The sequence below is a fragment of the Anopheles merus genome, chromosome 3R (assembly GCF_017562075.2).
Source record: "Anopheles merus strain MAF chromosome 3R, AmerM5.1, whole genome shotgun sequence".
Taxonomy (NCBI): Eukaryota; Metazoa; Arthropoda; class Insecta; order Diptera; family Culicidae; genus Anopheles; species Anopheles merus.
In genome coordinates this window covers 29,557,456-29,584,545 of record NC_054084.1, presented here as the reverse complement: position 1 = coordinate 29,584,545, position 27,090 = coordinate 29,557,456, and the positions used below count along the sequence as shown (strand labels likewise).

Below are 27,090 nucleotides of genomic sequence, written 5' to 3'. Positions count from 1 at the left end.
ATCATTCAGCAGAGCCCGTCACCCCATCACGTTTACATACACTATGCTCAACACGGCTTTGGCTCGCACGACATGTATCCGTGATCTGGGGGTGCTACTCGATCAGAAGATGTCATTTCGCCCTCACATCGATAGCGTTGTTGCGAAGGGAAATCAGCTACTTGGTTTAATTACGCGGACCTGTAGCGAGTTTACCGATCCCATGTGCGTCAAGTCGATCTTCTGTGCCATCGTAAGGTCGTGCCTGGAGTACTGCTGTCCGATCTGGTGCCCGCTTGGCGTTGGTGACATCAATCGCCTCGAAGCCATTCAACGGAGACTCACCAGGTACGCGGTTCGACTCCTTCCATGGCAATCCCACCACGCTCGGCCCACCTACCATCAGCGGTGTCTGCTTCTCGGACTTGAACCACTCTGCTCTCGACGTAAAAACGCCCAATGCCTTTTCATATTTCGGCTCCTTAACGGAGAGATCGATTCCCCGGCATTACTAGCCAGCATCAATTTGTTCGCTCCCTGTCGGATTCTTAGATCCAATTTCCATCTCCGTGTTCCGCGTACCCGCAACAACCATAGCCAGGGACACCCTATTATACGTATGTCCCTCGAGTTCAATGAAGTGTTAGATTTGTTCGATTTTAGTATGTCTACTTCCACGTTCAAGGAGAAATTGCGTCTACGTCACATGTAATGTTTGCTTATAACTAGATGTTTATTTATATGCTCCTTAATTTAATTATAAGGTTGCCGATTAGACATGATGATCCGTCGGTTTATATATATGAAATAAATAAATAAATAAATAAATAAATAAATAAATAAAAGCATAAGTCCATTTAGATCATCGTTCTATATTTCAGAAAGTCCCTTGATGCAATGTGGGCGCTATTCAGAGAGGTCATTAACCGTCTTGGTTTACCTCGCATGGTTTATAGAGTTTGTGATTTGAAATTCTAAAATTCCAAATGGTCTCATAATCAGTGTTTGATACATTTTATGGATAGCTAAAATACTTAAAATTACTTCAAATATTCCTGCTATTCTCTCTCTCTCTCTTTCTCACTCTCTCTCTCTTTCTCGCTCTGTTCTCTCTCTTTTCCCGTGTCAGTTAAAATGACTTTCATTTTTGATAAAAACTACGACAAAAAAAGCTTTTATTCAGCCGCATTACCTTGAATAATTGATTTGAGCATGAGGACACGTTGACAAAATGGCTGCAAATTGAATCAAGCCTTCATTCTGAGTCGAACTCTTCCACTATTCCTTCTTTTTTTGTTGCGTATCAAGTATTCCAGCAACAGAGCAAGTCTCGTGTATAGCGTAAGAGTAGTTACTTTTCTGATTTTGGTTTTTTTTTACTAATTTTACTTTGCGAGAGTAACTATTTGCATGATCTTCTTTGAAACTCGTTTCTGCTGCCCAATCTGCTGCTGTTTGACATTATTCTTGAGTTCGACTGGTTCTTGCGATAAAATAAGCGTACAGCTGCGAGAATCCTTTGATCTGCTATTAAACATCGAAGCGAACAAAAAAGGAGTGCTACCACCGGTTGCTATCCCAAAACCAACGGGTCGTTTGAACGAGTAGAGAGGAGCAACAATAAAAAAGTTCTTCATTGTGTTGGATTGCCTGTGTGCTGTTGATGCAGGATCAAATAGAAGAATGATTATCACAGCCAGATTCACAGCACAATATGCTCTCGTCAAGAATCTCTGCCGCACCGGTATGGACTGCTTTCGGGCCGAAAGCCAAGCACAGCACGCACCGATCAAAGGGGAGCAGAAGCACTGTTTTGGTGAGTGAAATGTGTTGAAGGCGGTTGTTAATTGAATTAAAGCAAGCGCAAGCATAACTGGCATACACTATTCGGGCAGCATTGTTGATCGTATGCTTATAGCAGCCATGCATGTACAAAGGGATGCGTGCCATCATATATTTTTTAAATATTATCTTCTACACAGCCAAATACCGGTTTCGAGCAATTTCCAGCCAGGTTGTCATGCAAGTAAGCTGCTGACGTTGAGGAGAAATGTAGAGGAAAGCGACGGAGATGATTCGAAACTACTAGTGCAGAACCAGCAATGTAATGTGACGGTGGAATGTTAATTAGTTCTGCCGTATCACTAACATTAACAAGGACTGTATTCGGTTCGATTGTCATGAATATTTTAAGCATATTGCCAAGGTACGGGAGTATATGTATGTCATCTACCAACAATAAACGCTTTGAAAAGTGTCATCTACTTATAACTTTGTCTTCCAAATTGTTGGGAGTAGTTGCAAGAAGGCACAAATTTTCGTTTTCCAACTCCTGCTAAACATTCGTCGCATGAAGTTTATATGAAACAAGAAATACTAAAAAAACAAAGGCTTTACGATACAATATATTCTAGGGGAAATTTTGCCTTGTTGCAGTAAATGATTGACATTATTCAGTTAACAGCTGATTGTATTCACATTACCTGGAAAATCGAAATTGTCAAAATTGAAATACCAGGATGAAAGCATTTACTTGTTCAATTTTCCTAGGAATTCACTCTGGGGACGTACCTATTTCCCAACCGATATAAGGTAAGTGACAGTGTCTTCCCTTTTCGCTATTGTTGTGAGGCTCATCGACATTAGCTTTAGTTATGAAAATGTAATACTGAATCATGATTTGAAAGCCCATTCATTTCAATACGCTTGACTTGCCTATTTGGTATGATTCCAGTTCGAATGCTTGTACCTTCCAGGAAGTCTTGGACTTCCGAATCATACTTGAGGATTTCACTGGAATGTTAATAATTTAATAATAATAAATCTGCCTGGAATGAAGAGCTTGAGTTGTTATTGTAGAGTTTTGTGGACCACGTTCATAAGCACCAGGAATTTTGTTACGGGATAAAGAATTAAGCAACACCTTCTTCTTCTTCTTGTTTGGCTCAACAACCGATGCCGGTCAAGGCCTGCCAACCCACTTGTGGGGTTGGCTTTCAGTGACTTATTGATTTCCCCCCATAGCAGGATAGTCAGTCCTACGTATGGCGGCACGGTCTATTTGGGGCTTGAACCCATGACGGGCATGTTGTTAAGTCGTACGAGTTGACGACTGTACCATGAGACCGGCTTAACACCTTATTCTGATAAAAAAATATCAGCTATGGAACATTACCTACATTTCCCAAACTTTTGGTATCGCTTCCAGAGTAGATATATGGCTTCATAATTTGCGCACCATTGTACCTACGACTTTTGGCGGGTAGTGATGCTTTCGTGTATTGTTACATAGAAGCTAATAAATCAATGGGATTGAAAATGTTATTGTTAGCTCTGATCTGACGAATAGTTTTTGGAATTCATCCACAATATAACTGCAATTATACCATTGCTCAATCTTATCAACGTCATGCATATAGCAGCATGATAAGGCATCCTAGAATATCTTTCTTCAAAGAATCATATTCATTTAAACCTATAAAACCTTAATCTTCTCGTTCTGTATCAGTGCTATTATTCCTACGAAACTATTGAAATCTGCTACGGCTCTGATAATATTTGAATGTTGGTAAAAATGGTAAAAAAGATTAAATTTTCGTACTGTAGAAACATATCAAAACTAAACATTCTCCTCGTGTTTAGCTCTTCTTTCGTGAAAAAGAACATCGTGTCATCCCCAAAATCCAATTTCCACAGAATGCTTCAACTGTAATCCGATGATGGCACACCTTCCAAGATACAGATTATCTCGTCGCGAATATTGATTTAACTGTTTCCAAATCTTCCTCCGTCGGTGATGGTGACATGAAAATCCCCCCGATGACACAATTCAATCGAAACGGAACATATCAAACAAAACGGCATTGGGTAAACCGGTACAATATTGTCTCTTGAAATGTAGCTTAGATAAATCGAATCCTTTGCTTTGTGTTTGTGATCGACGGAATTTAGTAGACTCCTCCTACAGCTACCGCTGCGTATGGAAATGATTGAAGTTATATGTCTGAATGTAGTCGCTTTTGTAATGTAACAAGAGTTATGTAGTCAATTTTCCCCATGAATAAAAGGCAATCGTAGGCGTCTTGAAGGTAAGCATTTGAATCGCAGTGCAGAAAGGTATGACAAGAATTTGGCAAACGTAGCTCTGTCCTCACTGTGTTCACTTTGTTCAAAGTAACGTACGTTTGGCGCGCTATTTCCCTTGAAATATATCACCTCAAAGACCCAATCATGACGCTCAACACTCACAATCTCCTTGCATGAACCTACAGACATGGTCGATAAGCCGCAGGATTGGATCGCAAAGAGCTGAGAACAGACGATGTTCAATCATGCAAAATCACATTTTACCCACCAGCTCGGCAGCATAAAACCCTTTTCACTCGGTGTGGTACTAATCAATGCGTGATCATAAATTTCACCCCCACTGCGAGCGCAATTGGATAAATGACCTTCGACAGCAGCAAAGGATGGCACCATAAACCACCCGCCGATAGACTTCAATCGTTCCGGGGTGATAGTGTATCGCGTACGGGTGAAGGTCACTGTCAAATCGCTTTACTCGCTTCACACAGCCTCCAACGATCGAATAACCGTCCGCGGGAAACGCATCCGTGGTAAGTACTCGTCGACCTTTTCTACCGATACTCTCGAACATGATTTATGTACCGTTAGAAATGACAAAGTTATGTGCCGGCCGACGCTACTTTATCACCAACAATAATGATCAACGTAATGGCGCACAACAGGAAACGCCGTCACCATGAAAGTTGAGCTTGAAGTGAGTGATTACGAATGGAAAGGACGAACGAACGAGCAAAGCAAATATGAGGAAGAAAAACGTTCCAGCAGCGCCAGCCATGAGTGCAGAGAATACTTGGAAGTTTGTTTGCTATGATCCTGTGATGGTGTAAATCTATCGCAAAGATAAATACCCTCAAAACGGTTCCAAGCCGCCGCCATTGCAATGATGGCATTTCTCGTCTAGAAATGGCTCGTTACGTTGGCATTTTGAAAAACAAACACACGCACACATACACTCAAAACACCAAGAACAAAACACACTGTCTGATAAGTTTTCCAACCGTCAAAAGGGTTGCTGTACGAGTACTGGGCTTGTTTGAACAATCTGATCACTCTACTTCAAGTGCAGGTTGGCTTAAAGATGAGTTTTTTACTCTTTACTCAAGAGTTTCAAAGGAGGTTTTTTTTAGGTTATAATATATTGAACTGGTCATTATGCTCAGTAAATGCTCTAAATTTATATTTGTTAAACATTCAAAAAAAAAACAATTTTTTATAAAGCCTGTAAAAGATAACAAAAATGATAAAAGTAAAAACATTACCAGTTGCAATAAATTTAAAAAATCATCTTTTCTCTGATGGAAATATTTCTTTCGCTGATTTTATTACATGCTTAACCTTTTTGCGTGCCACGTTTGAACTTTATTCATTGCCAAATGCGATACTTTCGATACAACCAAGCAATATATCAGCTTCTTCATAGTTATATTTATCTACATGATTATCAAACTTCCCGTAAAACTTGCTCCAGTACCGAAAAGGCCGTCCGTTTTACGTTAGCTCATAAATTCAAAGCTTATTGCAACAGACTTCATGTTTCCTGGTTCGCCTATTCACCAGCCTAACATTCGGTTTTTGGTCCTCGAACACGGGCTAACGTCTGGTTTGGACTTTCACCATCCTAGGTCGTCCAGGGCGATATGAGAAAAAGAGGATCAGAAATGAATAATCTCTTACAAGTGAACAATTAATGTACTTTATGCGGTCATACAACTGCATACAGCGCCACACACTGGACTAACCAATAAGTCCTCCAACCTGGTAACGTAATGTGTGAGCTATCTGTCAGAAGGGAAAGAATGAGTTTGTGCTCGTGAATGGTTTGAGAACAGATTTTGGTGGGCACAAGAAAGAGCCAGCCGAACATTATTTTATTGGTTCATGATATCATAAAGCAGTACCTTCACATAAACAAGGTATGGTGTGTTTGAGAAGTAGTAACTTTTAGCCCCTTTTCCGAGAATATTGTTCACCCGCTTTTATTTTTTTTCCAACCAAATTCGATACTTTACTCACTCATTTGGCCTATATCATGCAAAACGCATCGTAGGTGCTAGCATCAAAATAAAATTCCCAATAACACACACGCACACACGTGCTCCTCATGCAAGATTCGCGCACAAAACGCTTTCATCATCCACGAGAGCAAGACTACAATACTACACACACTGCAGTCCTGTGGTTGGACCAGTTGGGAACTTAGAGGTGGGAAGAAGCGATTCGGCTACAAATCAACTTTAATGAGCTTTACCGGACACACGTTGCATAATTAACCATTCACGCAGCACATGCTCGTGAACATGCAGACCACTAAGAAAAGTAGCAGGAAACGATTGAATTGAGAGACATCAACGTTCCTAAGTGTGCTACAACACTGCTCGAAAATTAAGCGTGATGTTTTCGATAAGTGTGTGTATTTCAGGATTTCGTCTAACATATGTGAAATAATCTAAGAAATATGAATGTGTAAATTATTCCCCAGGGAACAAACTTTGAGAACAGTTTTCCACACAAAGACGCTATTTGGAAGAATGTGAAGATGTCAGAATTGCTGGATATAATGCTCAAGTTAGAAGTACGTTTGTCGGGCGTACTTTTGCAGATGAGGATTGCAAATCAATGAAGCAAAGGATTTCAAAAGAATGTCAGTAAACTTCCAGGATTCTCGATAATATAACATCAAAGCTTTATCCTATCTATGATCAGTAATACAACGAAAATTCATTCTGAAATAGAAGGTATTCTAGGAATGTTATTGGTGTAATAATGTTTACCGATTGAAAAAAAAATCTATCCTTTTGACAGCTTGTGAGGGCTAACATGTGTGTGATATTCGATGCAATGAATCAATTGAATCGAAACAGTTAAATTACATTCATTTCACATTTTACTTGAACATCTACAATGCTCATATTAATGTAAGCACTTTTTAACACCCTTTATGATCTTCTCTACGCTATAATTTGTTGTTTGCATGAGTTTCATTATGATATTTGCAGCTGAGGTTTATAAACTTGCTCATTTCCTGCGTAAGCCTTTTTCCTTATTCTACTTTTTACTGTCTTACTTGTAACATTGTAGGAGAAATTAAGTATTTAATGCGAGAGACACAATCAAAAGTCACAAGAGATAGAGCACATTGTTCGTGTTGATACACAATATTCGAGGACGTCCTCACATCTGTGTTGCTACATTTGGTTTGCGATAAGCCATTTCACATCTGCGACTTCAATTCAAATGCATTTCAAATTGATAGCTCACAGCAACATTGAAACCATTTTCGACTCCTGGGATATTTTAATCCTGATTGGATTCAATGTAAGCGAAAGTACACACCACAATCTATCAAATGCTCCAATGAGCATCATGTCCAGCAGCGGCAATATTGTTTAATGATAGCAAAAGTAGAACAGGCTGTTTTTTGAAATTATGTCCATTCAGCGCAACCCCATCTAGACAGAAAACGACCGAAGGTTTTCATGCGAAATCTAAATCATACTCTCTGTGTCTCTCGATGCATTGGTTGCGCTATGGTCGAATCCCAATACCATAAATCTCTTTACAAGATGGTTGTGCTGGCATCAACAACATGAGGACAGTTGATTGCAGCTGACATTGATTGTTAGAGCTACATTATTGGCATTAGTTCAATCCTTAAAAGCATTGCTGTCGTTGGGCGCTGCTATACACAACTGATAGAAAGTTAAATAACATTTTACTATAACTAAACAAACAATACTTTTGCAGAGTAAGAAACGTTTTATCGGCTTTGAAACAAGGAGATTTAGTAACTGTTGTTTAAATCAATCTCAAAAGCAATGAAGTGAGCGGATAATCTTCTTCTTTTGCTCAACAACCGATGTCGGTCAAGGCCTGCCTGTACCCACTTGTGGGCTTGGCTTTCAGTGACTAATTGATTACTCCCCATAGCAGGATAGTCAGTCTTACGTATGGCGGCGCAGTCAATTTGGGGATTGAACCCATGACGGACATGTTGTTAAGTCGTACGAGTTGACGACTGTACTACGAGAGCGGCTAAATACGAGAGCGGATAATACAAATCAATAATTTACAATAATTCAGATCAGTTTATTCCTTCCACCAAACAGTTCAACATTATTTCACTCATACAAAACCACACCAAACCGATGGACAGATGTTCGTTATCCCAGGCTTTCCTTGCTACGTGTCAAAGCTGGGCAACGAAATCAAAAACCACTCAGATAGAAAATAAATTAAGTTTACATCAAAAAGCAGCTCCTAAAACTCTGTGCAATTTCAACACGTCGCCTCTTTGCACCCAGTGTTGTCTCTATTAATAAACAAATCCGAAGTCTCCAAATGTCCCCGCTTTTTCCTTGGTTGCATGTTCAAAATTGTGCTTTCTATTTCTGTGCGTCCTTATTCCAAGAATATGTTTTTCTCCAATTCTTTTTCTCACTCATGTTGCCCCAAACCGTGCTTGAATTGGCTGACATTGTGAGGCATGCCGCTGTTATCCGACCAGCTCCCTCACCAATCTGTGGCCAATCATCTTTCTCAAGCAGCTTGGGGAGTAGGACGATGAAGACGACGACGATGGAACGGGAGGCTGCTTCTATGTCTGTGTCTGTGTGTTATGATTAGCGTCATTCATGGCTGTAATAAGCTTCAAGGTTCCCTCCAACACGCGACGTCTACTGCCTGTGTCTCCGAATAAAACTCCGTCTCAAGTTCCCATAGCGCCATTTGTGGATCACAACATCTCAACCGAATATCCAAACATGAATTGAATAACTTTGCTCGGATCATAAAATAGCTCTGTATCAATTTCATTCGTATGTTCCTTCTCAATAGAGACATTTGAGACCTTCACTATTCACAGAAACCAGACACGTCAATATCGAATATATTTCTAGATTTGGTTGTAATAATATAAAATCACCAAACAGCTTCAATAAAGCTTGGAAAATCATTATCTCGCACGCAACACTCTCGGCTTCAGAAAAGTTTCTCTGAATAAGCTGACACAACATCTCAAAGAAATATGGCATGACATTAGCCCAGCAGACAGCCATGTTCGGTTACTTCGAGAAGATCGATTTTCTCTCAACTAAATGCAATCCAATCGCATTGCGTGCTCCATTTCTAGAGTCAACTAGTTCCCCTTCGCTTCACTTGACCTCTCTCTGCAACGAACCAGAGTCGTATTTCAAGCGTTGAAAGTCGCAAGCACGGTACGATTTACAGGATGCACCAATAAACAGGCAAACGGAAAAAGGAAACGGTTGCGGTTCTCTTTCCAATTCCAATCGCTTCTCAGCACAGCTTAACGAACCAACGCAGTCACGAGATCGGTGAACATGGTGAAATATTATCAATGCCGATAATATTTCTACCTTCCGAAGACGTTTAATATCCACAAGCAGCATGCTGTCTGCTGCGGCTCTTGATACTTTCAGCCAATTTCGGTCCATTCCAGTGGGCCTTGTAAATCTATACCCTGCGCAATCTGGAGCAGTTGGAGGAACGAAGAAGCGCAGTAAAATATTCCGGAGGTACACAGATTGCTTTTCGCTGAAATATGGCCTCCAGTGAATGGGGTTTCGCCATTTTGTGAGCATCAATTTCCTATTTTTGGAACGGTTTGCTGTTTCAATATTAATGAAGCTTTTCTTATTAGCGCCTGTACAAGGTGCAAATCATAAACGGCTGGCAGCGAATTTATAACTGAACGTTGAACCCCTTTAGACGTTATTATCAAGTGTCGTATTTAAGTAAAGTCAAGAAGATTTTTTCAATACGATAGACAAAAAAAATCAACACTAAGCAGCCGTTACAACATGACTCATGACTCATATTTGCCATTACAGGGTTTCCCACGATTTATTGGTTGGTTCCCAAAATTTTTTTTAAGGCGTTTCCACGATTTTTTGGTCGTTTCCCAGAATTTTTTGGCTCAATTTTATTGATATCCATTTGGACGATAACAATTTATTATGGGAACGAACCAAACAACCATGGGATACGATGAATAAACCGTGAGACGAGCCCAAACAATTATGGGAACTGACCAATAAATGGTGGGAAATCCTGTAAGGTAAGAAAAATACAAACAAAAACAAGCAATTGAATATCTATTTAATTCATCCATTTCATCTACTCTACAATCATACCACAATCATATTACGTTAGCACGGTTACAAACCGATATTCATAATGGCTGGATGTAAAGATTACGCTATGCCAATTAAGCTATGTTTATTCGTTGTAATTTTGAGATTTTGTGGTTCGATATGTGTAAATTTTCCCAACAATTGCAATCCCTCGATTTTTAAATTCCCGTTCATGCTATCGAATCGATCACTTTGGATTTGCTATTGATCGAAGTTAAACGTCGCGTGGTGCAGGGCCTCCATTTTATCAATATGATGCAACGAGTTTACGACATTATCCATCCCTGGACCTTACATTCTGGTACATATTTTCGGAAACCATGCTCATGATTCAGCAACCGGAAATGCACCGACAAACGCATCAGCTTACGCCCCCCTTACAGCATGACGTTGATGTACCTCCTGCCAGGACAGTCTGACGGTACGATGCGGTAGAATTGTAGTATCCACCAGTGCTTCTATCAAGGAGGTTGTGTTCGCCTGTATGTGCACTGGCAATAGACATAGAGATAGGAAGGGTGGCGTAAATAGTGTGCTGTGCATATTGTTCCCCGGATGCACCCATATTGCACACGGATATGCAAATGCACCGACAGTACCCGTGCGCCGAATTCGGTATGCATACGATTGAAGTGGGCTCAGCAGGGTTGCGTCGAGTTTCAGTTGTAGAAGGTCTCGTTGTATGCTGTAAGCTGGAAGTGGGAAACGTTACCGCACCCGGGTGCATCTGCTGCTCAACGGTCATTAATAATCTCCTTGTACGCGGCACTCCCTTCTTTGTTCATCCTAGTTTTCCACCATTACATCCGGACCGTTTTGCGTTGTGGCTCGGTGTGAGTGTATTTCTTCGCCTTAAACCCCGTGCTATTGTTGGTGTACCTCTTCTTGCCACATCTTTTTGTGGGTAGAATTGAAAAGCTTGTCCCTCAGTGCTGCTCCTCTTGCTCCAAACACAATCAGTTTAGATCATATTTTTTTCAATTTAATTTTTCTTTAAACGTGCTCCTTATGTAAAAGTGTCTGTGTGTGTGTATGTGCTTTGGGCACTCCTAACGCAAGCGATCGCGCTGTTACATCACGCTACCGGGACAAAAGGAACACATCGAGCCAGTAACGGTCAGCAACTGGAATAAATTTCAATTTTCAATTCTTATATTACATTTTCTCCTTTTATTTGCGACTTGCAGAAAAGCACCACAGAGGGTGATTATAGAAATGGGTGGGAAAGAATTGAACCAGTTGGTCATTTGAATAATATGCACAGTTTAGCAGTTTTGAAAGCCGAGCAAAGGGAGAAAGACGGCATAGAAACAGCTCAGAAATCTGATTATTTTCTACTTAAACATTCCCAAAATGCTAGAAAAGGTTCTCCTAATGTTATCACAAATGTGTAAAAAATTCTAACAAAAGCATGAATTTAAAATAAAAACCGACTGGCTCGTTAGGATACATCCTACACAACAGTAAGCATGCGAAATGGTAATCGTTCGAGGTGCGATAAACGGAATACTTACAATCGTTACCAGCATCGTTCGATATTGTGTTTATCGGGTGGAAATGCTCACAAAAATGGTGCGTGCGGAACAACAAGCGTAAAATGCTTTGAGAGTGCTGCTAATGGTCGCCGACGGGCACATTTGAGGCAGAATTAATTGTTTTGATCCCTTTTTTCGCCTCTTTTTGAGCGCATTCGTGTGGTGGAGATCGTTTATAGCCAAGGTGAGCGCGTATTATAACATTTTTATGATATTTTATTCGTATTTTTTTAAATAAAAACCGAGTAATTTAGCCAAACAATTTCATAGAAAAGTATTCAGCCATCTTTTTTGCTTTGAAACATTCTTAAACACAACAAACACATCTAACGATATAAAACAAAAGCAAACGCTTGAAAGCACACTGGAGCTAAGTACACATTAGCTCATCTCTAATGGCTCCGGTCCCTGGTGAGGCAGTCTCCCTGGCGGGTTCTGGGATCAAGGTGAATGTCAAACGACTGGAGCCGGCTTGTCTAAGCTGTCCTGTTTAATTTTCATTTCAAGTCGTTTAGTTTTCTTTTGTTTTTATTTTTGTTTGCTTTTTATATGTTTGAGGGTGCAGAGTTTTGCTGCTTTCATCTACCGAGGGATACGATTACGCGAGCTTTGCCTTGCTACCAGAATGTTTATGCAGGCTCTACTCCATGTGGAGCGCACTAGAGATACTTTTAGTGACAGAGAGAAAGAGATCAAAGGGAAGGAAAGAGAGAGCTGGAGAGATACGAAGAGGTAGTGGCATTCGTTGACGTCATTCGGTAGGCGAAACATTCTGATTATATTTCTTCAGCACATGGGAAAATATTTGGCACATGCTGCATCGTTTAGTCTCAAGTGAAATGATGGTTTAGTCGCAAGTTTACGTTGCCTGTTCAACCATCACTGCCGTACATCAAATACAAGCATGCTAGTGGCAGCATGTTTATCTTCTACTTGAAGCGAACCTGCGTGGAATTGAATCTGTTACTTTTCATACAAAAAGCACCAATATGCGGATCGAAAATTGGTACAACTTGGTAATGTTTATCTATGGGTGACTTATAACTCGAACAAAAAGTTTCACATTGCTGCTATCGCAGTACGTCTAAATGATACATCTTGTTCCGCGCTCTCTCGCGTACTCCAATGCATCCTCACACAACATGAAACGAAGACTCATCGAACACTCTTTTAGCTGCAACTGCGCTGAGCGAACATGCAAGCAATATATTTATACAACAGCGAGTTGCAATTGGATCAACAATATTCTCTTACACACCGGCTGCAATGAGTAATCGGATGCCTACGATTCTAGCAACCATGACAGGGGAAATAAATGTGGAAACATCGAGGGTCCTCCTATTCACGCCGTGCATCAGACGACGATATGCAAGCCAAAAGTATCGAGTTCTCAACACTTTCCTCTGACGTGTTTGTTCCCCTCCTCATGAAAAGTGAATGAAAATTGCAACAAAAACATTCTCACAAACCCGGATCATGCTACACGTGGTGAACGGGAGTCGAAACTAGACCACTGAACCTTGCACCCACCGTCATCCCGAAGCGTCTTCTTTCCACGAGATATCGAATGAATAATGTACGGCTATTTATCAGCCTCGAGGGGTAGCAACAGCACACGAGGCACCCCCACAGGGATAAATATTGCAGCTCAGGTCAACCATTACCACCTTGTACGTTTTACCAGTCGAACGTTGCAATGAAGTGCAATAAAAACACTACGACAATGAAACAAAAACCAGCCAGCAGCAACTAAACTGCATCCGGATAAGAATGAAGGCAATGAATGAAACAGAAGCTGGAAGTTGGTATAGTTGGCGGCGTGTTTCGACTTCGGAAGCCTTTCCTCCATGGTGTTCTTCGGGACCATGGTGTTCCATGGGTGATTGTTCTTCGCTGGGGCGAGCTCATGTTTGCATTCATTATGCTAGTAGCCAGTGGTCGAGTAATCGCTCTTCTTGACCGTCGTGATCGTGTTTGAAACTCACCGGATTCTGTTGCACCGGAACAAATCCTAGAGACATAAAAAATGTGTCCCGAGATCGATACGGGTTGCCGCGTATTTGCAGGTACCATCGTTTGAGCTGATTTGTGTCGATACGGGTGACCCGAATGGTTGTACAGAAAAAATAATGTCGGTTAATGTAGACCCAATACAAACCGAATCCGATCTGTTATTTGGATGGAGATGACCTGTACACGTTTTGAATATATAGTCAGACATTCAAACGCTTGTTTGTACCTGTTGGTATATGAATTATGAATTAGGATATAAGGTACTCACACAAGAAAAGGACAGTATACATTGCAATTTATTGATACAAATATTGAACTTTTGGTGTTTTTCCCGGAAAGCTATGGATATCCTCTATTGCCAAGGAGACAACTAACAACCTTTGTCCAAGTGGACACCCTTACTTTCCCTACAAATCGTACTGGTCTATATATACCGGTCAATACGTATGACACATTCTGGATCACTGGAATCAAACACTCTTGACAGTAAATAGTGCTATGGAAACGTATTTTACTCTTCCACTTGGATAAAGGGTCCTTCCGAGAATCTTACTCTTATATGAGGCTAACAGGATTTAGCAGGAAATTGGTGCTACATCGATTGCCTTTAACTTGTTTTCCATTGAAATGTATGACCTGAACGATCATAAAGACTTTTTATTTCCGTGAAAATAATTATGTTCTTGCAATCCAGATAGTTAAAGTCAAGCAAAAACTTCTGTCTAAATGATTTAAAAAAATTGGAGAAAGTAGCAAATCCTACAGCATTTCTCATTGAGCAGGATTAGTTTCTAAAGTCATTGATGTGTCGATAGGGCTTAAACGTTGGCTTAACACTCTTATGCTCATGGTTGACTTTAGATCAATATTTTTTTCATTTTAATTGATGTTAAACAGTATGTTTGTCTAAACTGCATTACTCAAAGTATTTTTAACATGAATTCAATTGTTCTCCAAGCATGGCACATCTTTTGAAACGAAACTGGTATCATAGTCATAACAAAGGCTTTTCTCCGATTTTCTCCAACGCTTCATCTTTTCGCTTCAAAAAACTGTCATTCAATTCCCTTTTCGTTGTCTATAAAACCGTTTCCGTACAAGCAATAAGTAACATTCAAGGAACGCATCGTATGGCTGTTTTCTATTGCACATCCTCCATTGAACAAAAGCCATCACATTTCCCCCCAAGGAGCGGTCGGTAAACTGCAAAACCACCTTGGGAAAGATGGCTCTCACCTGGAGAAAAGTAGAAAACGAAAGCAACGACGTGTTTCATAACAGCATTTTATGAGACATTCCACACGACTGTTGGTTTTATTTTGCCGTTTCAATGGCATTTACGTGTTCTTGCCGTAATCCTTGCCTGTCGACACAAAACGGAAACCAAGTGCTCACTAGCGACTCACACTGGCCCGTGGTTCATTATTCGTGGCTCGTGCGTAGGATTTTGTTACTACCTTCGGGCTAATCCTGTCCTCGAGCGAAATGCGAAATGTACGCACTGTGCGAAAGCTGCAGGATGCTTTATGGTCCCAGCCCATTGCTCGTGCCAAGCGTTTGCCAAAACGATACTGTAAAGAATAACATGAAAAGACCATAGCTTTCCCCCAGAGTCGTAAGACGCACGTGGGGACTTGTTGGGGCAGATCGGTATCGTAAATTTGACACCTTCTTTTCTCGCGCGAGACACAACAAGCGCCAGTGACCCCCGCACCGAAACCGCTTGTGCTCATGGTTGATGTACACCGAAGTGTGTGGCATGAAAATTTTTCTCTTACCCATACACATTCACATGACACTACCACCATTCAAACATTATGTTTCCTGCGGGTGTCGTTGGATGAGGTTTTCGGTGAGATTGTTTTGTTTTGCTTTCCCTTTTTTGCGTTCGTGCGTGTGTGTGTTTCTTTGCTGAACAGCTTTTTGCCATTGCTGTCAGCACTCTATTGATGTAATCGAAACAATGGCTGGTTGTGGTCGAAGGCAACACCGAACGAGCCTAACAAAAAGAGCAACAAAATGTTGAAACTTTCCATCACACACATGCTGGCAGCGCTTTTGCTGTATCCCTTCGTCGAGCTTTTACATCCAACAAGACAATCATTTTCCGAGTTACACTCTCAAGAGTTGATTTAGAAGATGGGTAGCAGACACCAAAAAACAACACTGACTCATCACAGTCTGGTACCGGAGCTGATGTGGGAACGATGTGCAGAAATTAGTCAAATAGATGGGAAACTTTCGCTCCGAAAAAAATTATAACAAAAGTATTCTAGAAAGCTTTGAGCCTGGCAACGAGAATGCATATGAGTAGGGAAAATACGCAGTAAACTGAGCAGACAGGCATACATTAGCTTTAATTTATCTCAGATAAAACATTCCATTCCGCAGCACCACCCAACGTCAATTGAAAACTTCTCTGGAACGAGGTGCTTTTGTTCTTCCGTTTCCATTGGGTGGAATCCCCCTTCCCGGAGATCCAGAGTGGCGAGAGAAGAGACGAGAGAACCCGGCTCTGGAACAAAGAATGAAACTGAGTCAAGCGTGCAGGGTTGGAATAATTTCTTGGGAAAACTTGTAATCGTTTCCTTGTCTTTGAACTGGCAACGGTAGGGGCACGTCCTTCGAGACAATGCGCTTGCAGTATTTAAAAGTGTCTCTTTTATGCTGTTGTTACCCCAATGGAAGGCTACCACACCACACGGAGTTCTTTCCTTCCTTCGTGGAGGTTCATTAAGAGAGACTTTAAAGCTAGATCCATTTTCGTGCGGTTTTTGTGGTAGAACCTGCAAACCAGTGGTGTTTTCATCCACCTTTCTAAGATGGCTGCACATACGTCCTAAGAAAAAGGAAGCTTCGGTAATTTGTGGATGCATTAAATTTTGTTTAGGCTTTAAATCCATATTTTTTACTCTCGACCCATACTCTTGACTTTCCTCAAAAAATCCGATCGTAAACAACAGTGACTTGTGTTCACCGCAACAACCGCAGAACAAGAGCGAAGCAGTGAAGCAACATGACATGGTAGTTTATTGTTTGGCAAATTGTATATCAACCCGCGGACTTTATGCGGTGGTAAACTGTTTTATGTTTCAAACCACATTTCTAGTTCTCACCCAATTGGAGCAGCAACAACGAAAGACTGCAAAGTTTCTACCAAAGGCTTCTGTACAACAGCATGGGAAACTTCGTACCCAAACGCAAGGGCACATTATATTATAGAACTTTGCATTTTACGAACCACTGGGAGAATGGGAGTGGATTGTAGCTACACATTTCACCCGAACCCGAAAGAAGATGGCTCAAGAAGCTGGCATGCAAGCGAGTTTGGTGTTTGAATTTTCTTAGAGCAAAAGTAAGTCCTCGTTCCTCTGGTTGCCTTGAATTTTGTTTGCTGAATTTACGCGTAACGGTAGTTGAGATGAGATTAAGGAACGAATCGTGCAACAGCAATCTGTGAGATTGCATCGGGTCAATAGGTGGGATTTGGGATGTAAGCGTTTCTCGATTGTTAACAGATAATAATAAAAAACGCCTACAGATTCCTATTGAGATAATATTGTTTTTCTAGAGAGGATTGAACAGGGATTTCACTGTAAAAACATAAATAAATTTTACCATTACTGGTATTAAGCACTAATTAATAGTTGGCCTAACAACAAAGTAGCTTAGATTACCATTTTCGATGATATCCATTTCCTGCTACTGCTCATAATCCATTATCCATTATTTTGCACTGGCAGTCTTTCTTGGCAACGAACAACTACCGAGAAAACTTTTCCATTCATTACTGCGTGCTTTGTTTCCGCAAACACAGCTTATGTGAAGTCTTGGTTGTGTCTCAAATCCATTAATATCAACGCCCACGATGAGCAAATTAACTTTCCCGATACTTTTTCCTTCCATGACAGCTGACTCCCAGTGTCCATCCTGTCTGGTCCGTATTCTGCTATGTATCTCATCGTGTAACAGAGCAATATTTACAAATTTACAAAACATTCGTCAAGTGTATCATATTTTATTCTTTTGCTCTCAAAGTTCGGCATCCATTTCTATCGTAGTGGCCTTTTTCGTACACCAAACTTTAATCTTAAGCCGAATTCTGAAATTTGCATTTCTACTTCTTATTGTTTTCAGACGTTGTGTTGAGAATGGTTTTCCCATCAGCAGACAAAACTGAAATTGAAATGCTAATGGTTGCAAGAGTGGGCGCTGAAAGGCAAGCAACAGTATGCTAGACAACGAAAACAATACTTTTTTGTTACCGGCCATTCTTCTTATCTTGTCTATCTCTCTCGGTGTTGTCTCACTTTTACCGGGCAAGAAGAAATTTCATCAGAAATGAAACTCATCTGTACGCAGCAGACAATGGAGATTGAGCCATGTAGAAATTCTTTTCGTCCATTTTGCTTTATGCGTGACTTTTCTTTGATTTTTTTTATATTTCTGTAAATCTATCTTTCGATTAAAAAGGCAGTTTAAAAAGTTTTTCTTTTTTGAAGGCCATTGCACTCATTTTAAAGATAGAGTTTAGAGTAGATTGGAGCCTTAAGGAGTAATTGGATAGGTTTTCCACAGGTCAAGTGATTTATGCTCCTGCTATTACCAAGTCAAGAGACTCATTCACGAGAAGAAAAAACGCTTCATCCCTAAAAAAGGACAAAAATTACTCGAGAGCATGCACATTTCCAAAGCGAATTTTGTAATTTCCAAACTAGTATCTTAAAATTAAATATTGCATTGTTTTTTCCATAATAATTAACCATGAATATCACAGTATTTAGGAAAGACAGGGTTTTTTGTACAGGAAAAAATGTAGCCACGATTTTAATTAATTGCAAACATTAATAATATAAACGGATTGAACATCGTTCCAACCATTCCACTTACAACGTTCTGCGGTACAAATCAATTTAAATCACACAACCATGTTTTATTCTCGCCATTCAATATGAAATGAACATTATTATGAATGCAGTTATTCCTCGTTTCGGTCTTTTGTTTTACAACTGCATAACGCATTTTCAGTGCCAACAAAACTTGCTGCCTCAACCAGAAAGTGGTTCCAATTGTTTCTACACTCCACTCTCCTGCCTTGCGTTGCATGATATTTGAGATGCGTGTTGTTCCAGTTTACAGAGCATAATGCATACCACCACTACGAAAAACTCATTCATTGTCGTTTTGTCTGTGTCGTACTTAACCAATTTTGCGCTGCATGTATGTGTGAGCCAGCAAAGCCCAAAAATAACACGCGTACAATATCGAGCGGCCACTTTATAACTATTGCTGCAGTTACAGCCTCACTCGTTTTCAAGCACCTAAAATGCTCTATGAAAAGGCTGCATTTCACGGCATGTATTTTGTTCTATAGCGCCTACGATGGACAAGTCTGTGGAAGTTTGGAGTTAGTCAATTTGCCGTCGCTTGGAACGATACTAAATTGCTGATGCCCAGTGGCGGTAAACGGGAGCCATTTCAGATATGAGATTCAGCAGTGCTTAGATAGTGAAAAAGTTATGATGCGCTGCAGCCGGTACGATTAAGAACAATGGTCATGATTTACAAAGTTTTGTGCTTTTTGATGACGTAGATAAAACTTCACAATTGGAATATTTTACAGGAGTTTGTCTAGCATGATTGCAAAATTCACTATCCAAGGCTCGTTATTTCAGTTTGGTTATTAGTTCTACAATCAGCTTCATGCAGAAATTTATCAAACCTTTTCATGAATAATTTATTGTAAAACACACGAAGCACACAAAGATTCCTTTATTGCGCACACACCTCCCACAGGGGCAGTTAATTGTTCACTTGTGTGTGCTTGCCTAATTAATTCCACTGCAATATGCTTTACTCAATATCGTTTTAAAAACAAACAAACTTAAACTCCCGACACTAAAAGTTGATTGCTTGAGTTAAACTTCTGGCCCTACTAAAATCATGCAGTTTTGGAGGTTTGGGGCACAAACACAGAGAAAGGCATAGTTACCAAAAACACAAAACGAACACGTCCAATGAAAAACTGGTCTCCGCTCAATTGCCATCGGAGCGAACAAAAAATGCTGCAGAATTCATTTGTGTTTTCGACTGTGCTTTTATTCACCGAACCTTTCCCGTGCGATGAATTTGTTGCATGGTTCGCTTTTCGTTAAGCTCTGAAAATTTGTTTTTGCAATTACGACCACTTAGGCAAACTAAACAAACAAACAAGTTCAACGGGTTTTTTTGCCTACGAACCAACCTTTTGTCCACTTGCTTTTAAACCGCTTTGTAAATAGGCGGTAGTTTACTACAGTTTGATGGAGGCTGTGGTTTTGTAAGCTGATAAAGCGTTTGTAGTGGAAAATATGATTCTGTCGGTTAAACTTGAGAAAGGTTATTTTTTTCATTTGAACATTTATTTATTGAACAAGGCAAATAGAGTAAATCAGTCACCAAAGAAGAAGCTTAAATCCGAGTAAAACAGCACAGGTTGAAAGTGAATAATTTAAACAGCCCTTTCAACTCGTTAATTACCGTTGCCTCTTTGGATAACCATCAACAGCTCATGAAATCAATCCCAGCTGCGGTAGCAGGTGCTAATCCTTCTTACTTATTCTAATCCCTCATCGCCTCAAATTAATGAACACTTTGCACCGATCGGATAAAGCGTTAGCTGGGGACATAACAACCCCATTCTTCTCAACTTCTTCCACTGTGTCCCAGACACCTGCATTATGGATCGGTTCAACGCTTTGAAGAAGTCATAAATCTGCACAACAATCAGTTGAGCAATCTGATTAATGAACAGCTCTAATAAATAATTAACTGGCCAAAACAGGCGAACCAACTTGTTACCAATAATGGGGTGATGGTTGTTCTTTGATGGTTGAGACTGATAACTATTTATACCTACTGTCCAACATTTTGAATTATTTGGCTATGATTATGACAATCAAGAGCTTACTTAATGTTTAAAAGGGTTATTAATTACCATAAATCGTTTCGACGAGACTAAATACCCACAATGTTTTAAATTTCTGGCATGTTTGGAACTGAGCAAAGTCTTTGCCAGCTTTCTTTAAAACACCACTATGAGCAAAGGCATTTCAGAAACAAACAACAAACAAAAGAGTGAAAAAAGTCAAAATCATGCATCCTTATTGGTGGGAAATGTGCGCTTTCAGGAACACAGACTCCCCAAAAGTTTCCCTGCCTTGAGCAGCAACAACGACAAACGCCCCTCCCAGATCTTAACATTCTCATGCAGGATGTGATTGTACACTCTCTAGCTACAACCAGACCTCGTCACAAGCGGCAAACCCATGTCGACACGTTGGCGAAACAAGCTTCCAAAAAGCGGACCCAAAACTAGGAAATTCTTTTTATCGATTTTCACAGAGCGTGTGTTTGGTGTTTTTTTTTCTCCTCTACTCCTCTGTTTTTCGTAAGCCTACATGCACACCGACACAAGCGTTTGTGGTCGGATCTCATGTTTTCACTCAACACTAGCGCTCAACGTTTTGGATGAAAAGCCTCCCATTCACAGATGTCCTTGGACTCATTTTACGTGAACCTTTGGCTGGTGTCGGTTTTTTCCATTCTTCCTACCTGCATACCTAGTATGATCGAAACAGCTGCAGATCCGGTTGCCGTTCGTTAGTGACACATTTTTGTAGCTCTAAACATGGAAAGAAATGAACCCAACCCAAAAAAAAGGCACAAAATTTGATCAACAGCAGTCGAAACCGTCTAATCTCATTCGCACAACGTGTTGCCCGGTATCGTTTCGAGCCTGGTCAGAATGTCATTCATCAACAGAGGGTTCGAAAATATGTCACCAGCTATGTGCATCGTTAGCACGACGAATAGACTCGTCAAAACGTAACGACCACATTTTATGCGTCCGGTCCCGGAAACGTATCGGGAAGGCACGAGCACACGTTTCATCCATCAGCAAGCTTACAGCATTTATCTGCAGCCTTTTTGTTTCCGTGTTGGTCTTTCATTCTCTTTGCGATCTTTTGCAATTTGGTAAAGGCACGAAATTTGGCGCTTTTCTGCATAACTCAATTTTTGGACGCGCTTTTAATATTAACACGACCGTGAGAGCGTACCGAAAAAGGTGTAACGGGTGTCCGATAACAGGATACGGATGCCGTAGTAAGCTTAACCACCGATTGCTATTCCAGCTACCGACACATTATTCATGGTTGGTTGAGTTTTGCTGCTTCTTTATTCTACCAGAAATGGAACCCAGTGGATGAATGCATGTCCGGACAGTATAACGCTAAAAATTGTCCAGCATCAGTGCAAATGAACGAAAGGGGAGAGAAAGAGCGATGTGGTAAAAAAATCACTCTAAAAGCTTTCAGCCACTGGTCCTTGGCGCTTGGTACGCGATGGTATTGGCAAATTTCGTTTTGTTATTTCATGGTATTATCGCTTTTCTTTTCCACTGCCGGATTGTTTCAAGGCGAGAGAATTGAGAGTCCGAATGGTTTCGGTCTCTAGTTCCGAATAACATCGATACGGGGAAATAATAATACTGACTCGAGTCAGGAAACCGTACCATGGTGACCCATTTAGATACGCCCAAATGATCTAGGTGGCGTGAAAATGCCGTTTGCTTGTAAGTATTTTCCACGAATTCGGACAAAACGGGGTTTCAATAGAAACAGTGTTTGTGAAGGTGGACCTACCCTTTTCTCTTTTCAAACCGACATGGAGTAGTTTTATAAAGTGTAGAATGTGTAGAATATTATTGAGATACCAATATGAAAATTGTACAAAAAGCTTCATATTGGTCCTACCTTTTTTTGTCCCAAACCGGTATACGAGAGAAAATGCTGCACTACTAATGGAGCCGCCCAGTCGTTTGTGTAAAAAGCTCATTTAATGGAGACGCCTGGTTGCTTTTAAATTCAAAGTCGCAAACAATTCCCCCGACATGTTACTTACATTCACTCCCCGAGCGAACAATCTCACTGCATTATAAAGGATTTCATTTTTTCTCTCGTTTAATGTGAATACAATCATACGCATGGCTAACACAAGCAGACGCACATCAGACCCGGCTCATCTCACCATCAAGAAGAAAATGGTATCTGACACATCTGCTTAGTCCACATTCGTCCCCGGTTGTTGAATCTGTTCTTATCCAGCAAATTAAGTAGCAAACAACGCATCAATTTCCTCAAACATTCGTTAAAACATACTTACATTTATCATCTAAGGAAAACTGGATAAAAAAGTATTATAAACATAACATATTTTGTGCCAGTCAATCCTTCGAATGCTTGGTTTGTGAATGATCCTTCAAAGGATCATTTTTGAATGGGAAAAAAAGCTTATTCAACAAGTCGCTCATAATCAAATTTCATTTCACAGAATACAATAATCGAACACTTATACGTTAGAAATCAATTTGGTGAATATTTGAACGTATCCCATTCTGTTTAGAGAAGCTTATTGGCAGTTAAATATCCAAAACTCTCCGTAACGAAAAACAAAACTCCTCAAGCACTACCAAACAAACACCAAACCAATTTTGGTCCGTTAATTTTCAATGAATCAATATATGCATGTTTGCTTATTAAAAACAATCCTTTGAGTGCTTCTAAAACTCATCAACTAATCCCTACACGTACCCTCATGTTAAAACTCTGCCACTTTCTCACCCAAAAAATAACCAAAAATTAAGCTGCTCTTAACTTTACCGTTCCAAGCTGCTGTCCCACGAGATGCTTGACGATTTTACTATTTTTATGCTGTTTTATGGTTTCACACTGTACCGTGCGCCACAGCAGTACCGCGTAAAGGTACGAGCATTTTGATAAATATTTATGAAACCGTGCGCCACCCGTTCGAGGTTAACCTGCAAAGCCGTGAGCCGGAAAAGCAGATTCCCAAAAGATCACCGAAAAACCGGAGGTGAAAATGCGGTTTTAACGCTTCGCCTGAAACGGTGGCAGGGGAAAAATAATTTCGTGCATAACCTACCGCTAGGACAGGTCCTGCAGGTCCTGTGCGGGTTGTTATGGAATGCAGGAAACAAGAAAAAATGTTAAGCTGGTTGGTTGAAGCAACAATACCTCCTTTGCTGATGTGAGGTTTTTTAAATGTCTTGTATTTCTACACATGAAAATTATTATTATAAACAGGACGAAACGACTGCTCCGGAAAATGGAAGCCACACTCATTCGTATTCTGTATTATTGATGCTATCAATTAAAATAAACACAGCATTCCAAGCGATGCAAAAGTCCTGTTTTCTTTTCAATCTGTCCAACCTATTGACACAATTATTCACGTGAAAAGGTTGCATTTATATGCACAGATAGTGCAACAAAAGCTGTATTGGATTATTTTGTTAAGTGGAGAAGCATAGGTATGTATTGAATAAAATTACAGCTCAAATGTTATTATAAATAAAAAAACATTTATAAGAATACTCGGAGAAGCTTGTATGCTTATTTTTTAAATGATAATCGTTTAAAACAATTAACATGTAATCCATGGTGAACATTACCATACAGACTATGCTTCATCGACGTACCTGTAGTAAATACTTCCTGTTTGCTTTTTATCCAGAATTGGCAGTGTTTGTGTTGGCCTCTTTATTAAAAATTCATTTTCAAAAAATGCATCCAATAAAACGCAACACAATTGACGTTATTTTACCAAAACCGCATGCTGTTCACGCTTGTTCCGTTGCGTGGTTTTTGCGATCGCAATTCACAGGCGCTGCTTCTGCTGACCGCAACACAAATTGTCAATTACCGTACCGTAGACACTGTCGGTGAGACGCCACCACACACTGATACATCCAAAGCTCCGAGGTTTAACACCAACAAGATACAAAAAGCACAATCTCCCCCAAACCACCACGTAGTGAAAAACACTGTAAAACGAAAGGAAAGGAAATGGTTTGAGCATACAATCGAGGCATGAGGAAGAGAGTGTTGGTACAATTTTACGCCTCCCTGGCCATGCTCATGCACGACGGCGGCTCATGCAAACATTATCCGGTGAACACATACTGTCACACAAACACACACTTAGTATTCTGCATTATCCATCGATAAGCTGAAAACCGATATTTAACACACGAATGGTCTCCACCCGAGTTGGAAAAGATTTCTGGGGAACACTTGTTTATTTATTTATCGCTTCGTTTTATATTAAATCTCACATCTTTTTTCGTTTCTGGACCGCATTTCAGTTGCCGGACTGCATGAACCATATAATGGGAATCAAGATTTTTTCCGTACACTCTAGGTATCCGGAGATGCGGGTTTTATGCGTCGGATCCCATCTGTTCAGCAGAAAGCTCAAACGAGACACTTTTTCTGAAATAAAACGACACACTCTTCTACATTCTATACTTCACAGACACATTTGATTCCCTCCACGCACGGGTCACGTTTTAGGAAAGCTTCAGCGTACAGCACTCGAGAAAAAGAAATCACAGCAGACCGGACTTGCCCCCATCCACAAGGCACCTCAACACCGTATGCGTCAGGCAACCACTACAACCCCGCTTACCAAACACTGCAGTACAACGGAACTGCTCGGAAAATTGCTTTCTAATCCCATTAAACCGGTCTCACACATTCCACATTCCAATGGCATCTCTCAACGATCACACTAACACACATACCCGGGTCAACGTAAGTACAGATCTGCATGCGTTTTATTTCACTGCGTTGCGTACATCATCATCACCATCATCATCATCATCATCACCATCATCATCTACATTATCATCATGGGTGGGTCGTGAAGAATTTCAAATCGCTTTACCAAACATTCCAAGCGCAACAACCTTTTGCGCCAAACACACACGGCTTGATGCACTGCACTTCATTCCGAGCAATTAACGATTAGTGCCTCCGTCATCCCGATGGCAGAAAGGTGCCACTTGTGGGTAAGCAATATATGTTTCATCATCTAAGGCTTTACTGTGCAACCTTTCCACATGCCATTGTACAGGTGTGAACAAATACTTCTGCCATCCAACAGCATCACTGTCGTATGGTTGCTTTTAATGGCACTTCATTTTAAAATCTTTTCCTTTTAATTTCATCCTGCGTCTTGCCTTTCTTCATGTATCAAACATCTTTCTTCACACGATGGTTGAGAGCAACTTAAAAATAAAAAGCACGACTACTGTTTAATATTGCATCACGATCGGTTCACTCCGTCCGCTTCACCGGCAACAAAAGAAGAACCTGTATGACAATATGACACTCTGCAAGCAACACAAGAGTATTGGAGAGCCTCTTTTCTTCAACTCTTTTCTTGGAACACACACGTACACTCCTACTTTCGAGCCGTTAAAACACGTCTGCCTGGGATGGTCATCAGCGCACCGGCAAAAGAATAATAATCCAATATTCAAGCGACGAAGGCTACACCATCCACCAGCAACGATTGCAACGATCTTTCCGCCGACTGATGAAGAAGAAAGCACTGATTGTATATCTCTCTTTGATACGGTTTTCGACGCTACGAGAAAAGACGTCTTATTATCACTTCCCACCGCTACTATACGCTAGCACGCACGCACGGACAGCCGTTTCCTGTCAACTACCGTCAACGCTAGTCACCAAGCTACTGAGTTGCTGTTTCGTTTCATTCGCCCATGGGGTTTACTTCGTTGGCTGAGCTGATTGACTTCCCCTAACCGAACGAAGAAGCTTTTGGGGCGCTCACTGAGCCATCTGGGAGGAGAGTTTTCATAATCACACCAACACAACCGTACGGCTCATTCAAAAACTAGCAAAACGGACAATATATGTTTACGTTTCGAGGTTAGGGTGTTTTGCTTTGATTTTTTGTTTTGTTCTTTGTGTGTGAGTAGATGTTCTTGTCTCTCTGTTATGTCCCAGGTTATTATCAGCTGATGAGTTTTGATTAGTTTAATTGAGTGTTACGTACGTTGTGGGAAAGGATGATCGACAGAAAACTAAAAGAAGAATCTTTTTTAATAAGCGACACTTGATCAATATTTATTTGAATTAATTTGAGAAAACTAAACTAAATAATCTTATTGAGAATATGGATATTTTTTTGACAGGTAAAAGCTGTTTAGCTAAAATAATCTAAAACAAACAAGATGAATGAGGCGTAAATAAGGCGAATGAAATCTCAAGCTTTGATTATTACGCTTGGTATGCTATTATTTAACCATGTGGGAAATATCTTGATAACAGCTCAGATTGTGCCTGCAGGCTGCCTTAGGATAGTCTTTGACACGGTTCGGCCATGTTGCTTAGAAATTCCAAGTGGTTACACCAAATATTTAACTGAATATGTATGTATTAATTCTTTGCATGAAT

At 40.4% G+C, this 27,090-nt stretch overlaps 1 protein-coding gene across 5 annotated transcripts in view; it reads right to left on the bottom strand.

Annotated features, from left to right (window-relative positions):
- The window catches only part of LOC121597442 (zwei Ig domain protein zig-8-like), a 41,446-nt gene extending 15,084 nt beyond the window's left edge, over positions 1–26,362 (bottom strand). The window contains exons 1-2 of one of the 5 annotated variants that reach the window (XM_041923197.1): positions 26,292–26,362; positions 24,306–24,650 (exon numbers count right to left, since the gene is read on the bottom strand). The gene's annotated coding sequence lies outside the window, so the exon portion shown is untranslated. The other 4 variants (XM_041923199.1, XM_041923196.1, XM_041923198.1 and 1 more) reach the window with 4 other exon arrangements.
- Between the last annotated feature and the right edge of the window lie 728 nt (positions 26,363–27,090).